The sequence below is a fragment of the Cupressus sempervirens genome, chromosome 1 (genome assembly GCF_028749045.1).
Source record: "Cupressus sempervirens isolate cs-2001-9-10 chromosome 1, ASM2874904v1, whole genome shotgun sequence".
Classification (NCBI taxonomy): Eukaryota; Viridiplantae; Streptophyta; class Pinopsida; order Cupressales; family Cupressaceae; genus Cupressus; species Cupressus sempervirens.
This window is the reverse complement of record NC_143118.1, coordinates 436,864,216-436,880,980: the sequence shown is the minus strand read 5'-3', so window position 1 is coordinate 436,880,980 and position 16,765 is coordinate 436,864,216.

Below are 16,765 nucleotides of genomic sequence, written 5' to 3'. Positions count from 1 at the left end.
CCTGGTAAACATCTCAGTTCTTGTATTGTAGAAACTCTAGTAGCATATATAGGCAAAAATGTTTTTAAAACTTTACTTATTATAGTATCATCATATATATCACCAGTAACTCTTATTGCATTGAAACCTTCCTTTATCCTTGAGCAATATTTTCACCTTCTTGCATTCTCATATCATCAAACTTATCTTTGAGACTTTTAGCTTTGGCTCTTAGATCATTAGCGTCTCCTTCATAGATAGTGGTTAAGGCATCCCACATTTTCTTTGCACTATCAAGATTTTTGATATCATCAAATTTAGTGTATTTAGGGCAGAGGAAATCTCCAACATTGCCTAGTTGTATTCTTTCTTCTTTTTCATATCCTTGACAGTTAGGGCTCTAGAAGGATCAACATGCTTAGTAGTGATGGTAGATTGTGCATGATCTCCAAGTCCTCCAAGGTGTAGCTTCATGAAACTTTTTCATGTAGAAAAGTTATCTCTATTAATCTTGGGTACTTTTCTTTTTGAAATCTTGATATTTGTGCTTCTAGTACCTTCAAACTAGTTCTTTTAAGTAGATGGCTATGATACCAATCATTGGAATTCTTTAGATTAACTAAGAGGGGGGTGAATCAGTTATTCAAGGGGTGGATGTATACATAAAACTTTTCTCAGCTCAGTGAACCCACAAAACATTTATCATCATCCATACATTCATAAAATTATGAAATCACTTAAAACTTGTAGGTTACTGTCAAATCAATTTATAGAAATGTAAACATGAAACATAACATATTCAACAACACATTTGACACAATGATTTACGTGGAAACCCAATTTGGAAAAAACCTCCAATAACATGCTACTCTTTTTCACTCTTCTAAAGTGATGCCTTGTAAAAGACCAACCCTGTTAAAGGTTACAATACACACTATTAAATGTGACCCTATTAAAGGATTTCAATCACCCTGTTAGGAGTGAGCCTTGTTAGAGGACTTTAGACCATTCACTTGGAATGTCAGCTTGTTAAAGGATTTATAAATGACTATTAGGTCAACCTTAATCCAAAGGATTTACTCTAGACTGATACAATTATTAAAGAGTAATAGTAAGGCTTGATCTGATAATAACTTATAACTCCATTTGTAGATTACAGATCTCTATTTCAGTCCCCCATTCTGCTTGGCTTTCACACACTTTAGTCCTGATAGCTTGTTCCCCCTTCAAGCATTCATACCCTTAATCCTTCTTGCTTAACATGCCAATGTAGACTCTTCACTTAGGTCACTTTATGAAGCAACACACTTGACTCCTTGTCTTCCTTAGGTTCTCACACATGACAAACCTTGCTTTTGAACAGTCATCCCTATAAATAGAGAATTAAGATCTTTTGATATTCTTTCTCCATTGTCTAATTTAGGTTTAGGATAGATTAGGTAGGATTGAATGAATGTACCTCTAATTCCATATTAATTCTAGAAACTTCTCCTTCAATCCTCTTTTAACTCATCTCAAAATGGTTTATCATGAATTTTGTGCCACCAACTCCTCAATCTTATCTTCCACATGGCTCACAAAATCTAAGAAAACAAACTTGTTGGCTCAAATCCATCGAATTAAAAATCTTTCTAATATTGTTTGCACTTGAAATTAATTTTGTTTTGATGTTCAACACATACTACATTGCTCAACATCCATTAAAAAATCACTCAACATGAAATAAAGTTTACTAGAGATCAACATCAACTAAAATTTACTTAACATCCACTATTTTTCTTGACATTCACTGAAATGAACATTTACTCATCTCCAACTAATTTTCTGCTAGGCTTGTACTAACTTTTCTTGGCACCTATTATCCATTCAGTCAAGCTTGGTAGACAAACTTAGTTTAGCTTGTTCTTCTGAGCTTTTTAGTGTAGCCAACCTTTGCAACCTTAAGTAGATTATTAATGCACTATGAAATCATTGTCTTAGTTGATTTTTGTACTCCTTTGTGTATCATAACTCAACCTTTCCTCTAGGTGCTTTTGTTACATCTTTTTCTTGATTAAGTCCTCTTTATCAATCAAACAAGTGATAGTACTTAAATCATATAAGTAGTTGTCTTACCAACAAAATAACAGGTTTGACGTCAGTGAAAAAACAATGATTAAGACACATTTATCATGCTTGTATCAATCTATTTTCAACAACTCTATCCATCATTATCATTTTATCAAATTGCATAGCAGTTCCAAATATTTATCCAAATAATAAATTACACTTATACCATGAGAGATATTAAAGCTTGTGGACTATTTGGAATTAATATTACTTTACCAGTAAAATGACACTATAATGGAGCCATATAGATATACTTCTAGCTTGTGGGTCATTCTTGAAGACCAAATGATATCTCCACTATCAAAATTATAATACCCCTACTTAGAATCCCTACTTGCCTAGAAGATAAAAGTCTGAGATGAGATCTGAATAAAACTATTGTGAGGTTTTTTGTAGACACCTTGTATGGATTCATATCTAATGATCATAGGCCAAAGGTATTCATGTGTATCATACACTTTTCATGAAAAAAATTCTAGTTACAGAAGTTTCTTCTACCACTAGAGAAAGTATTTTCCCTTGAGTGAGAAACTATGTGCCATCTATAAAAGCCCTTTCCTTTTTTGGGACATGGCACACATTCTATGTTAGTAAAATTTAGGTCTATAGTTATTTGCATTTTTTTTCAAAGATATGAACAATGATTGATTATAAGTTCTTGCATTTGTTTCTAGATGTTACCCTCTATCATTTCCTTCCTCTAGACATTATTATCATCTTTAATTTTCCAAATCTATCCATACACCTTCCTTCTACCCGCCACCATAGGCAGGGACTAGAGTTGCATGCAACCCTTATTCTCTAACATGCATATGGTCACATATAGACATGAATTACATATGCATTATTTTCTAATCTACACATTTCCTTTTGTTTTATGCAGTCCTCCATATGGCCTATTACAAATATATAGTCTAATTTTAAGAAAAATAATAGTCTTAAATATATATGATTAAATAAAATAAACAAGAGTACTAGCTGTAGCTATATAATTCTAGTATTACTAATTATGTTAAACAAAATGTTCAATAAAACAAGTATGAAGTACCATAAATGGATCATCTAATCGATACTATTATGACTTAATGTGAATGCATCTGATCATTACCTAGATGATATTATCCACAAGATCTTTACTAAATCACCAAGAGATAATACAATCTATAAGTATATATTTTTTCATACTTATTTTGGTATGAATAGTTTCAATTGAATGCAAGGATAATTGCTTGTGTGAATTCAAGACATGAATGATTAATTTAATTTAGCACAAGTACTATGCAAGTGTGTATGTATGCATGTAAAGCAGTTCACATAGTGAATTGATATACATACATTCATGCACATATGCATACAATAATTATAATCAATTATCCTTGAATCTAACCAAAGCTATTATATATGAACAAGAGATACATGTTTAAAAGGAGAAAAAAGAACATTTAGATAGGTACCTCTTCTCCCCTTGAAGAAAATTGTAGATCAAGGGAATAGAGATCACAAGGGTACAAAACAACAACAAAATATAGCAATCACAAGGGAACAACAAAAAAATCTTAGATCTCCACTGATCTCCACCAATGTTTAGAGATCTCCTCCCTCGTTTAGATCTCTCCACCCTCTTTCACGTGCAACTCTCCATAATCAATCAAAACAATAGGGAATGATCAATGTTATGTTTTCTTTTCTTTTTTGTTTATAATCCATAATCCACAATCCAGAAGATCTCTCTGTATATATAAATACATGCATACATAGACACACATATATGTGAGTGTATGTATATATATATATGCATACATACATACATACATATACATATACATACATACATACATACATAAATATATACATACATACATATATATACATACATACATACATACATATATATATACATAAATACATATTTATACATACAAACATATATTCATGCATACATGAAAACAAAAATGCACTTTCTAAGAGTTCACAATTGTTCAACAAAATTAATGTTTTACAAGAAAATCCACCTAAGAAACTATTACCTCAAAAGAAAGAACACAGTGTTGAAACAGTACATAAAGTACTTGACATGAGAGGTCCACAAGTGAGGGTGTTGACCAATCTTGAAATCTTGAATGCTGAAATGGAAGCTATCGATGATCAAACACCTATGCTAGAGTTACAACACAATGTGAAGTTGATTTTAGCTATGGTAGAGGTAGATATTTAAAATTTTGATAATCAAAATTTAAGGCACAAGAGTGAAGGAGAAGGAGTGACTTAAGAAAGAGAAGGAGAAGGAAAAACTTTAGAAAGAGACTACGTGATAGAAATAAAAACTAGACAACATAGAGGATATTATGGGAGCCACTAGATAGAATCCAGGAAAGTGTTGTGGTAGGTTATATGGCATTGGAATCACTTGCAAGTGTCTTTGAGAATTTAGAGTCCAAATATTAGGAGGACTAAAAGTTGTACAATTTGTCATGTATTACATTTGGTTTTTCTTATAAGAGTGTTTCAATATTTGGCATAGTCTCCCTATGATTTGCGCAATCTAAATATCCACTTTGGTTGTCAAGTACTTTGGAGAAGTTTCTAATTAAGACACAAATTTTTTCATTTGTAGGGCTAATAGGCTACTAGGCCTAAACACTAGAATTGTTGTCTAATCTTTTGGGCATAGGCTAGGCTATTGTATCCCATCATTTTGAGACCAGTAGTTGTTGTGGAACCTTTCCATTCCCCTTTTAACACCTAGGTTCCCATTTCAAGCATTTACCAAGCATTTTCTTGTGTTTTGATAAAAGACCTAGTATCACTTTAAAGGATTACCTGGTTGATGTTTTGTATGCACAATTTTACAAAGGTTAGAGCCCTCTCTCAAGCCTATTTTGGATATAAAATAGGACATAAGGCCACACCATGACAAAGTTTCCTAATCAAGGGAGAGCTCTACATCAACGATGATCCCAAGTATCAAATTCTTATAAGAGTGTTTCAAGGTTGGGAACCACTTCAACACCCTTTGCATGGTTTAAAGGTAATGTCATTATGGTAGAGGCTTTTGAAAGGGAATGCACCTCATGATTATGGTATTTACACAAAAGCATATCTTTCTTCTCCAACTCCTTATACTCAACTCTTCACTAAAATTATTCTTCCAGTAGTGAGAATAGCTACTACAAATTCCTAGGAGAGAAGGGACCCTGAACCTATACTACATTTTATGGAGACATGGGAGAAGTTGCTACCAACTTGAATACTTCATAACATTCTTGATTATTTTTCTTGGTATACATTATTTTTGTGCAGGATCTTGAGGTAAGTCACTTAGCATGGGTTGAGTGATTTTTATTGTTTTATTATTTGGATTTTGCAATATGTATGCAACTAGATCAATTTTTCTATTTTTCTAAGATGTAATAAGAACCTTAAAAAAGATCTCTAAGATATACATGTTTAGAAGGAAATATAAAGAGATACCTATTTAGAGATCTTTTTAAAGGTTCTACATGAAAATGAAATTGCAAAGCAAGGGCATAGCAATAAAATCATAGAATAAGTAAATGATAATGAAATGCATAGATCATAGAAGAAAAATACATAGATTACTAGAGCATGACAACATTCATATCTCTCCACCCTCATTCAAAGATCTCCACCCTCTTTCACATGCAACTCTCCATAATCAAGACAAATGGAGAATGATTTATGTCATGTTTTCTTTTTCTTTTTTAATTTATAATCAAGTGGGAATTGTAATTATGATGCCAACATCGATATTGTGATGGTGTCAAGGATAATTGCAAAAAAAAAAAAAAAAAAACATGAAAATCACCACAAATTACACCACCATCGCAAATTGCCGTTACTATTTCACCCCAAATGTTGTAGTGACACTTGATATGAAATTTAATACTTTCATGATTGACATTATCATGTCTAAACCAACTTCTAATAAAGATAATTTTAAAATAATTTCCATGGATATTAGGTTATTTAAACATTTTCAATCACATGATCACATGATGCTTGAAGGTTTATAATTTAATCTACTTAGGGTGATAACATTCAATACAATTTGAATACTTTATGAGATCATAATTTACCTTAATACAATTATGAAATTCCTACATCTTATAAATTTGTTTTTACATCATTAAGATTGGGTCATTTGTTATTGTTGACCATTTATGATCATTAATACAAATTTTAAGTTTTACTTAGGTTCAGATACCGATGTCATAGTTTTGAAGAGAAAAAAAAGTTCATCAAAATTCTATAATGTGAATATCTACTTTGTAAGGTAACATATAAAATCTTACACTTAACATGGACCCATTATTACCCAAGTGTTACAAACCTGGATTTGATACCAGAATGTCATGTCCAAAATTTAAGACGAATACACATTGACAATTTTTTTGACTAAAGAGTTTGCAAACAACTATATTATATAATGCCTATAATGTTCTTCTTCAAGAAAACATATTTTAATATTTATTGATGCAAATGGAAATAGGGTATATCAATACTTCAATCTCTATGTATTTCTTTTTGGGTATGGGAGGAATTAATTTTCCTTCCATATATTTTCCAGAGACCCGTAGGTCTCTATATTGGAAGATTTTATTTACCAAGAATTTTCTTTCTTATATTTTTTGGTTTCTCATCAATTTTATCTAGTACAATAATTTTATAGCTTAATGAATTATATTTATAACAAGATGTTTTACTATTTACTATTTTACACTACACTTTTAATGGTTACATTAATCTTATTTGACTAGTCCATTTAATCAATTGAATCTAATGGGTTTAAATTTTAGGAATGGAACTTACTAATGTGATATTCATTTCATAAAATATGTTAAGGCTAATGGATTCAAGAACCTAACCCAATTATAATATTTGCATGAAATGAAGCTAATTAAAATAACCATATTGACATAATTTCCTATTTGATAGAACCATCTAATAATATTCACTTTCATTATAACATTGAAACCCAAAATGCAAGATCAATTTATTCTTATTACATTTAAAAATTAAATACACATTAATTTATTTCAAGAACTATAACTTTCAATCCATTATCCTTGAAACTTCAATAGATTATCTTTTAACCTCAAATGAAACACTACTTCTTTTCTTCATTATTACTACAACAATAGAGAGATTTACATGAGATTTCCATGCCAATGATTTCAACAAGAATACTTATTTATCTCAAATTTCAAGATACATACATACATACATACATACAAAGGGTATGGAAATGTAGAGAAATTTTCATCTCTCAACAAATAATCAAAATAAAATATACAAGGATGAGAAGAAGCAAAACTCTCCAATACAACATTATGATCACAACAAAGCATGTAATTTTATTTCGTAAGAATCTATCAGGATATCCAAAAACTCCCAAGATTATCCAACTTGAATCCTTAAACCTATAAAAAGGTGGAGCATAACCATGGAGTGCTCACCTCCCAACCTAGGTCTCTATGATAACACCCATAATCAAGCATTCACAATGGGATCACCTATGAACCCATGAGAGAGGGTGAATGTGGGATAGCCAAGGAGGAGATGCCAATACTCCATGTTTCTTTTCCTCTTCTCTATAGGAAGAGACTCTGGACTAAAATGGAGGCACCAACTAATCCCTTTAGCCAATACCACTTCTTCCCTCATAAGAGTGAGTAATGGCTTTTACACCCAATAAAAAAACATACTCAATAAAATACAAGTAAGGAAATAAAAATCTCCATTCCCATCCCATAATAAGAAAAAATATAACATACAAGAAATGCATACAAAACATGTTCATGAATTTATTCACATGATAATATAAAATAAAACAATAGTGATTCTATTTGAAAGATCCACCAACCTTTATTATAATAATGGGAATGACAAGTTGAGAAGATCCCCTTTCCTTTTGCTTTGAATATTCCAAAACCCTAATGTCTCTAAAATGAGGGAGTGCATGAAAATTCATTAAGTTGTTCAAGTCTCTCTAAAAATACCTTCAAATTCCTATGCACCCACTAGCAACAAGTGTGGGTTGACTCCCAGTCCTTGGTCATAATTCTTGTCTCCTCTCATAAATACAAGCTTGAAGAAGTGTGAGGGGAAGGGCAAGGCAATGTACCTTCTCTATTTTTATTTTTTTTGGAAAATGGGTTGTTGGAGGGTCACTAAAGTTGTCTAGGCCTTGTATTAGTGAAAAATAGGCCTCTAAATCATAGTACTACCGCATGGACACTTAATTATGGCCTCATAAGACTTCATTTCAAGCCTCACAAGTGCAACTAAAATTTTAATTCAAAATCTTGCTTGATGATACTTCACATAATGGTTCTTAACAAATGGGATTAACTTAGGGAATCTATTAGGTTTAGTTTTAGGCTAATTGTCTCTTGTAAAACCTAATTGACATGTCATTTATACATGAAAATTACAAGTGTCAAGTAACACAATAAAAGTACATTAAACATTCTAAGTGACATGCCACTAATTACAAAATGAATTAGTCAAATACACATTCAATTTAAGTTTACACATTAAAATACATAACAATGAGGTTTGAATCTCTTCAATATATTCAACTTTGACTTCATTGTTGTACATAAGTTTGGCTCTTGGTTCTTTTATTTAGTATTATGGTTATTTCCCTGCACACTAAATTTGAATATCAGTAGCTCAAGAAAAAAACATATACATCAATTTAACTTGTATAATTAAATCCAACTTAAACATTGTTAATTTTATTTGAATGAGCTTTTTATTTATAATAGTGATCATAAATAAAGCATTTGCATAATTAATACATCATGATATCTCCATAAAATTTAATTCTATTTTTTTAACTATAGTTAATCTAATCATACTAGATCTAATCTTGATTTCATTTATATTTCCAAAATGAACTAGATGAATGCATACATAATTATTCATATTATGTAAATCCTAATTAACATTATAAATTAATTCATTATAAGGTAAATAACCATAAGTATCCAACTAATGTCTATTTCTATTTAAACATCTAAATCATAAAAACCCCTATTTCATTTTCATGTTTGATAACATCTAAGTCCATTAATTTCATAACACCTATGGTATAAAAATGTACATGGGATCAATGTGAATTTTTTATGATTTAGTCACATTTTGACACAATCAATAAACTCATCTCAACCTAGATAAGAAATAGTCAAGGGTATGGGATTGCATCGGTCACTTTCCTCTTGGGTTTTCAAACTAACCATTATACTGAGGCCAGTGCTGCCCTTCAAACTAAAAATTTAGCTAAAGATGCTAGGGTAAAATGCCTTTGATTGGAGGAGGACTCTAATAACATTATTAAATGCTTAAGGGGAGATCACCATCCAACTTGGATTATAAAGAATATAATAGAGGAAATGAAAAACTTTTTTCTTTCCTTCAAAAAGGTTTGTGTCACATGTGTACCATGAAGGTAACATGGCTGCTGATTAGATGGTGAATGAGGTAGTTAGGAGGGACACATGACAAATATGGTCAAGTGGAGAGGTTTTTTTAGAGGACACAAAAAGTATTATGGAACTAGAAAGGATTCAGAGGAAAATGGGCAATATTAAGTATAATAATAGTAGTTAATATTGTTAATATGTTGTATAAAGTACTAATATCTTGGTACAAGGAAATCCAAAGGCTTCATTATTGGAGGATTTATTGGCATGTTTTATGGGTGATCTTAAGGATTTGTGCTAATTACTATATCTTTTGTTTTTCCAAGGTTGGAGTCAAGTACAATTTTAGGGAGAAAAACTAGGCCTCAACTCAAGGCATCAAGAAAGCACAAAGTCTCTGCTATTCTATTTGCAACAACGTGGTAGGGGAGAGGCATAGGAGGGATCTAGAGGGGGGAAGCTAAGAAGTGGAAGAGGAGATTGAAGGTATGGGAGAAATTGAGGGAAGGAGGTATCTCATCATTCATTGAAAAACTTCATGGCTAGGACCCAAAGATTACTAACCTGATGGTGAAGACATGGAGAGAGGGGAAGGTGAAGATAGATGGGGTGAATTTTTAGATCAATGAATGGGTTATCTCTGAGGTGATAAACTCCCCTAACCAGGGCATTAAATTCTATAGGGACAAGAAAATTTCCCTGAATGTGGTGAATGATTTTGCTAGGGATTCAAAGGAAATGCAAGATTTTGTGAAGACCGGTGCCTATTATGAGCCAACATCTATTAAGAAGTTGTGGAGGTTTTTCCTAAGAGAAATTATCTCCTACATTACACTCAACACTAGTTTTGATATCCTTTTGTAATCCTTAATCATTTTAGGTATGGTACTAAGATTTCCATTCCCTACTATCTATTTTTCTTGGCTAACAAGAGTATAATGGACTATAAGAAGAAAATTTAATCTAACCTTGCCTTCCATGAGGGTTTTATTATTACTCTTATATGATTATTTTAAAGGTCAAACTCATGGAAGGGTTGTTTCCTAGAAGGCAGTTTCTTCTGAGGAAATAGAGAGCTCCTACCGCCTGTCAGACATAGAGGATAGTGTAGGAATGCACTTAGAAGAAGAGGAGGTGGAAAAAATAATGAAGGATATGGGTAAGAAGAATAAAAAGAAGCTAGGAAGAGTCTCAAAGAAAAGGGTAAAATAGGAGGAGGAATTAGAGGAAGAGTATAATGATAGAGGAAGAGGGGATGGACATTGATAGGGAAGGAAATAAGAGAGAAGAAGGTCCTAATAAGGCACAGGCAAGCAGGAAGGTGACAAGCTTGGTCAAAAGAAAAAGAGGAGGGAAGAAGGAAGATGAGAGGGCTCATAAAAAGGGAAAGGAGAGTATTTCTGAAGCTCAAGGAGAAAGGAAGGAGAAAGAGGGCTTGCCAAAAACTATGGTGTCTCTGGACATAAAGGGTAGAAAAATTGTATGGAGGAATTTTAGTGTTAGTACTATGAAGATGGGGATTTTTAGAGAATACATTAACCTAGAGGTGCTTGAGGATAGGGATGGAAAAATTCAGCTAGAAGATCTTATTATCCTGACCTAGTGATCTTACTGACAATACATGGGAGATGGGTATGAAATTCCTGAACAATACTAGAAATAGCCTCATGGATAATTTTTGGTCCATAAAACGAATATTTCATGAAATTGAGGAAATAAAATTCAGGTTGCAGGGACAGGAAATGTTGGAAGGGGTAGGAGAGAATGCCAAAATTAGTAAACTGGAGGCTAGGGTTTCAAAGATTAAGAAAAGGGTGGAAAGCATGGAGACTATGCTTTACAGCTCAACTAATTAGAGCCTTAACATTATTAAAGGTCTAAATGATAAAATAATTTAGTTGCACAAGATGATGGAGGAAACTAAAAGGGTAAGGAGGATAAGGGTTTAGAGGAAACTAGGGTGACTGAGGACTAGGAGCCTTTGTAGGAGGAGAGCCTGAGCAGAAAGATTAGGGTGGAAAAGAGAAAGAGAGATGAGCTAGCTTCTTAGGATGATAGTCACTCAAAGACTAATGAGTCTGAGGCCAAGGAAGAAATGGAGTTAAGGAAATAAGAGCTGGCTGAAAATCTTGTTCCTTGATTGCTCTTCCTAGTTTTTGCTTGTTCCCTAGCTTTTAGCCATTTGGATTTTACTTTCATTTGTTGGTTGGGCCCAACTTGCTATTTATTCTGTTGCTTAGTAGCTAGACTTGAACTCTTAGTTTTTCTTTTATGATGTTAACTAGTGGGTTTTAGGAGACCTTGTAAAAAACCTATTTTACTTAATCAAAAACATAATTTTCTTATAATATTAAGGCACAATAATTCACTATTTCATCTACCACTTAAAAAAATGTGGTTCATCCATCTTTAAAGCCTTTATGAATCCCATTACATTTCTATCTAAATTTTTTGTTGATCTCTATGCCTCATTTCCTATTAGTGTCCAACACTTCATCATTTTCTAGGCACTTTTGGTTGGTCATCACTGCAACCAAGCTATCTAGAGAAGGCCAATCTACATGGACTTCTTTATATTTCATTACATGTCAAGCAAGTCAAAGGTTGTCGAGAACCCTAGTAGAGACCAACCTACTATACATGCCAAGTATATGTGAAGATTGAGTGATGTAAAGTTAAATTATGTCGAGTGAGTTAGTATATGCGAGGCCTATAAAAGCTAAGAGACAACAATAATGTTAGTTATGACCAAGTGTTAAAACATTCAATTGCTAAGTAAAATAGTTTAGGAACATGTGCTTGTAATGGCACAAAAAATTATGTAAATCATTTTGGCTGAATTCTCTATGATATTTATGGATTTTGGAGATAGCTAAGGAGAACAGTACACATTTTTTTAGAAGACATTAATCCCTAAGAAGGAAGATTAACCAATCAAAAAATCAAAAGGGTTAAATGACAAAAGAATGTATTCTAGATCGTTGATTATGATCTAGAACCTTCCACAATTATCTATTTAAGAAGGGATCTAAAAATAAATAATTATGATGCATGAAAGAGTGTGATGTATGCAAAGGAAGATCATGGATAAGTGAAAATATTAAGGATAGAGAAAGGAAGGCTAAGTTTGATAGAGATATTAGATAGAGCAACCTAGCAATGAAGGGAAGAATAGAGAAAAATAGATAAGGAGATTAGATTTAGACATTGGAGAGAGGAGATCTATAATAAGCTTCATAGAGATAACTAAAGGATCAGGTATTGAGGAATTTTAATCAGCGAATTAGGGAAAATTTATTAATAGAGTGATTTTAATAGACTTTGTTAAAACTCTTAACATAGTGCTTACTTCACTGTAAATTTAAATCTTTAATCAAGGAAGACTTAATAGTCTTGTAATTCTTTTAACCAAGTAAACCCCTCATAGGGTAGATCATAAAAAGTGATCAAATTATAGCCCTAATAGGTGAACTTTGTTGTTACAATAGTAAAGATTATTGGGTGTCACTCCCACCCTAGTTTTACCTTCATCTTGGAGGGTATCTAGGTTACTAAAATCTTTGTTTTACAATTTTATGATTTCATGTTGATGGATGTTATGCTCAGATAGATTTCATTTCAGTTTTATAGTTTATGAGTAAATGATATTTGATATAAGATATGAGATATATTAGGAGTGAATGCAACTAATCTATTATTTTTTTCAAGTAGTAAAAAGTTTTATAGATCTCAATTCACCCCCCTCTTAGTATCTTGTTTCCCAATAAAACTTCCAACAATTGGTATTAGAGACTAGATCTCTTGAAAGCTGTGTAACAACTTGAGAGTTCAGATATTGGATATGGAGGCTTATAAATTGGGAAAGATTATTGAGAATCTGATGATTGAAATTCAAATCATACAACAAGATAAGAGTTAAGGAAATATTTAAAGAAAAGGAAAGACATGGCCATTCAGTTGAACGATACACTTTATCAAGAAGTTGATACTAAAGGATTGCTTAGTAGTGGGAATTATATTGAAAGTGATGCATCAAAAATAGATCTATTGGAGAAAAAAAACATTTTGAGTGAAGAAGTCAGAGGATTGAAGAGAGAACATGAAATCCAATCAATATGATTATGTGAAGTGACTAAACAAAAGAAGAAAGATGAAGAAGAAAAAATCATGGTTAAAGAAGACAAAATACAAATGACTACCAAACTTGAAGAAAGGTCATTAGATGTGCAAAAGATTACAAATAATGAGCTAAACATGATGAATCAATTGTTACTTGCAAATTAGGAGATGAACATAAAGGACATGGAAATCAAAAATTCTAGATCACAGAGTGACCAACTAAAAAATGTTGAGATCTAAGAAATAACTCTTGGAAAAAATTAATAAACCAAGTGAAGCTATAAGATACTTTGAAGAATTGATGAGATCACCAAGGTCATCCAGTGATACTTCTAGGCTAGGACATATCAAGAATGTTGAGATGATGGGTGTTGCACACATTGCATAATATTGTTATATTGTATTATTTTATTTTATTATGTAATGTTGCACCTAGATGAACATGCAACATGTAAAGATTCCCATGGGATATAATTGATGAATTGTATTATAACATTGTGATAATATTTCATGTAATTATTTAATATTGGGGAAAAGAATTAAATTTCCAATATTAAATGTGGGGTCAATGAGTTAGGTAACACATGGTTTTAGCACATGGTTTATGTAATACCACTTGGTAGTTTTGCAAGACTTGCTACTATATAAGGAGTCACAAGGGTAGTTGTTGGTGTGAGAAGACAAAAGGTAAAAAGGGAAAGAGTTGAGCAAGACAAGGCTTGATAGGTTAGCCAAGGGAATATTTGTGAAGGTTGGAAGCATGGCATGGGACATGTGGATTCATTCTTGCTCACATGGATTATTCATTTTTGTGGCCATGGATTTGAAGGCTTCCATGGTTGTATTGTAATGGTGTTTTTGCTAAATAATACATGGTGATGGATGCTTTTAGAGATTGGGTTTTTCCCTCAATGAGGGTTTCCTAGGGTATATCTTGTGTTACAATTTTGTGGCTATGTTGTCTATTCTCTTACATGGGGATTTTAATTGCTCATTTATTTCAAATTGATTATGGATTATGTGGAAACACTTATATTCTTTGTTGTAAGTTTCCTTACAAGTGGTATCAAAGCTATAGTTTTATTGTTGTAACCCTATATTGAATCCATGAGAATGCATGATAGGATAAAAGAAAGGGAAAGATATATGAGTTGTTTCTTGCAGATTTGAGGGTTTTGGGTTTTCTATTATGATGAGATATTGGTAGATTTTGGGCATGTGAAATTGTTGGACAAAAGGGTTTTTTTGATGTTTCATTTAAATGAGGGTTTGATGGAGGAGCTTGTAAAAATGACCTCCTAGGTAAAAGCATACCTCACCATTGGATCTAGATCAATGTTTTCATTAATTTTGATATATACTATGCCCTAGTTTGTGTTGAAGTTGATGAAAGATCAACCCCACAGCTCCCAAGAATCACCTATATGCAAACACCTGTTATAGAAGAGAGAGGCAAAAAGCTATGGAGGCAGAAATTGCCAGATCCATAGATGAGACATTCTTGATGAGCAAAAAGAAAGATTGCTATTATCAAAAGTGAATTCTCAAGTTAAGTTTACAATAAGAGATCATCCTTATAAAGGAGATCAAAACCCTAAAAAAGGTCTAACCTAGGTTGCATCAAAATAATTAATAAAAGAAATTAATTATTAGATGCCTAAAGTTTAGCTTAAGCAACTAGAGTTAATTAGGAAATATCTAATAACTCTAACACCCCCCCTTAAGATAAACTTAGGGAGTAGCTAAAAACCTAGAAACTACTACTAAAAGTTCTATTTCAGTGGAGGTCTTTCAGATCAGCAGTTACTTTTGACAGAGCTTTGCAGCTTCTACATGCTTCAGTGGTGTTCTACATGATCATCTTTGTTCCTATCTTCTGGGACATTCCCTAGTTTGGAGGCTTCTTCAGTCCTTCACTAGTTTCTTTTAGCATATTTTCCATCTCTTTTTGGAGTAGAGTTTTTCCCATGTGGTTTTCTCTATTTCTCCTCTTTTCAGAGATTTGGTTGTGCTCAAAACCAGCTTTCCGACAATATCTTGTTTGCAAAAAATAGAGTCCGTTTGCCCAAGATATGAGCAAAAAAGCGAATATAGGTCCAAATAGAGGCTGAGGAAGTGATAGGTAGTGATGATGCAATGCTGTTGTGGCGCTGATGTTAGCAAGTGACGAGCCCACATGTGACAGTTTCAACAATTGTCGAGGCAAAAAAATGCCATAAAATGACCCCTGTTGAAAAAAAATTCAACCGCCGGAAACAAAAGCCGAACAAAGGGCCGGTGCCGGATTAAAAATCGGTGGCGAAGAAGCACATGGTAAAAGTCCAGTGGAATATTTGAAAACACCCATGAAAAAGAATGAATACTTCATGGAAAAAAATACCCATCGAAAACCATCAAAGTGCAGGCATGGTAGAGGTTGCCAAGCGATGAATCTCAGCGGTGGAGCCCATTGATATCTCAGAGTAAATAGAAGACGTAGTGGATAAAATTGCCAGACAATCCTTTCCAATCTGCATAACTGACAATCAACTACACAAGCTACACATTACTCCATAAATCTCGCCAAACAACTCCTCCAAATTGGGGCAAAGATAGAGGAGAGGACTAGATTTAAAAGACCATGCAAATGCCAAAAAAATTGGCTGGAACTTTCACTATTCCCATAAAAGATGTCAAAAAACATACACCTCAAATACAAAAAACACGTGGTCCTTGAAAGACTCTAGTAATGGCGCAGTCAAAAGCCAGAATCCACGGGACCCCGTCTACAACTGCTGCTGCGTCACCCTCATACTCCAGTCCCACCTCGACTGCTTCCTCTGCAGTGCCGAGCCAAACCCTCTATTTCACGGCTTGGGAAGGGTAGTTTAGGCCTGTAAAGTTGCATATAAACCGCACGAAGACCCAAAGAAAGTGGGGTTATCTCTAGCGTGAAGACTTCTAATGGAAAAATCTATTGTTTGGAAAGGAAGACCACCAAATTTCAATGCCAAAAACACAGGAAAGATAAAGTGCCAAGTCCTCCACCAATGGTACACGTCTAAAGTTTGGTGACCACTGATCAAACCAAGCAAAATGCATGCATAGAACACTGATGATCCCATTAAGAG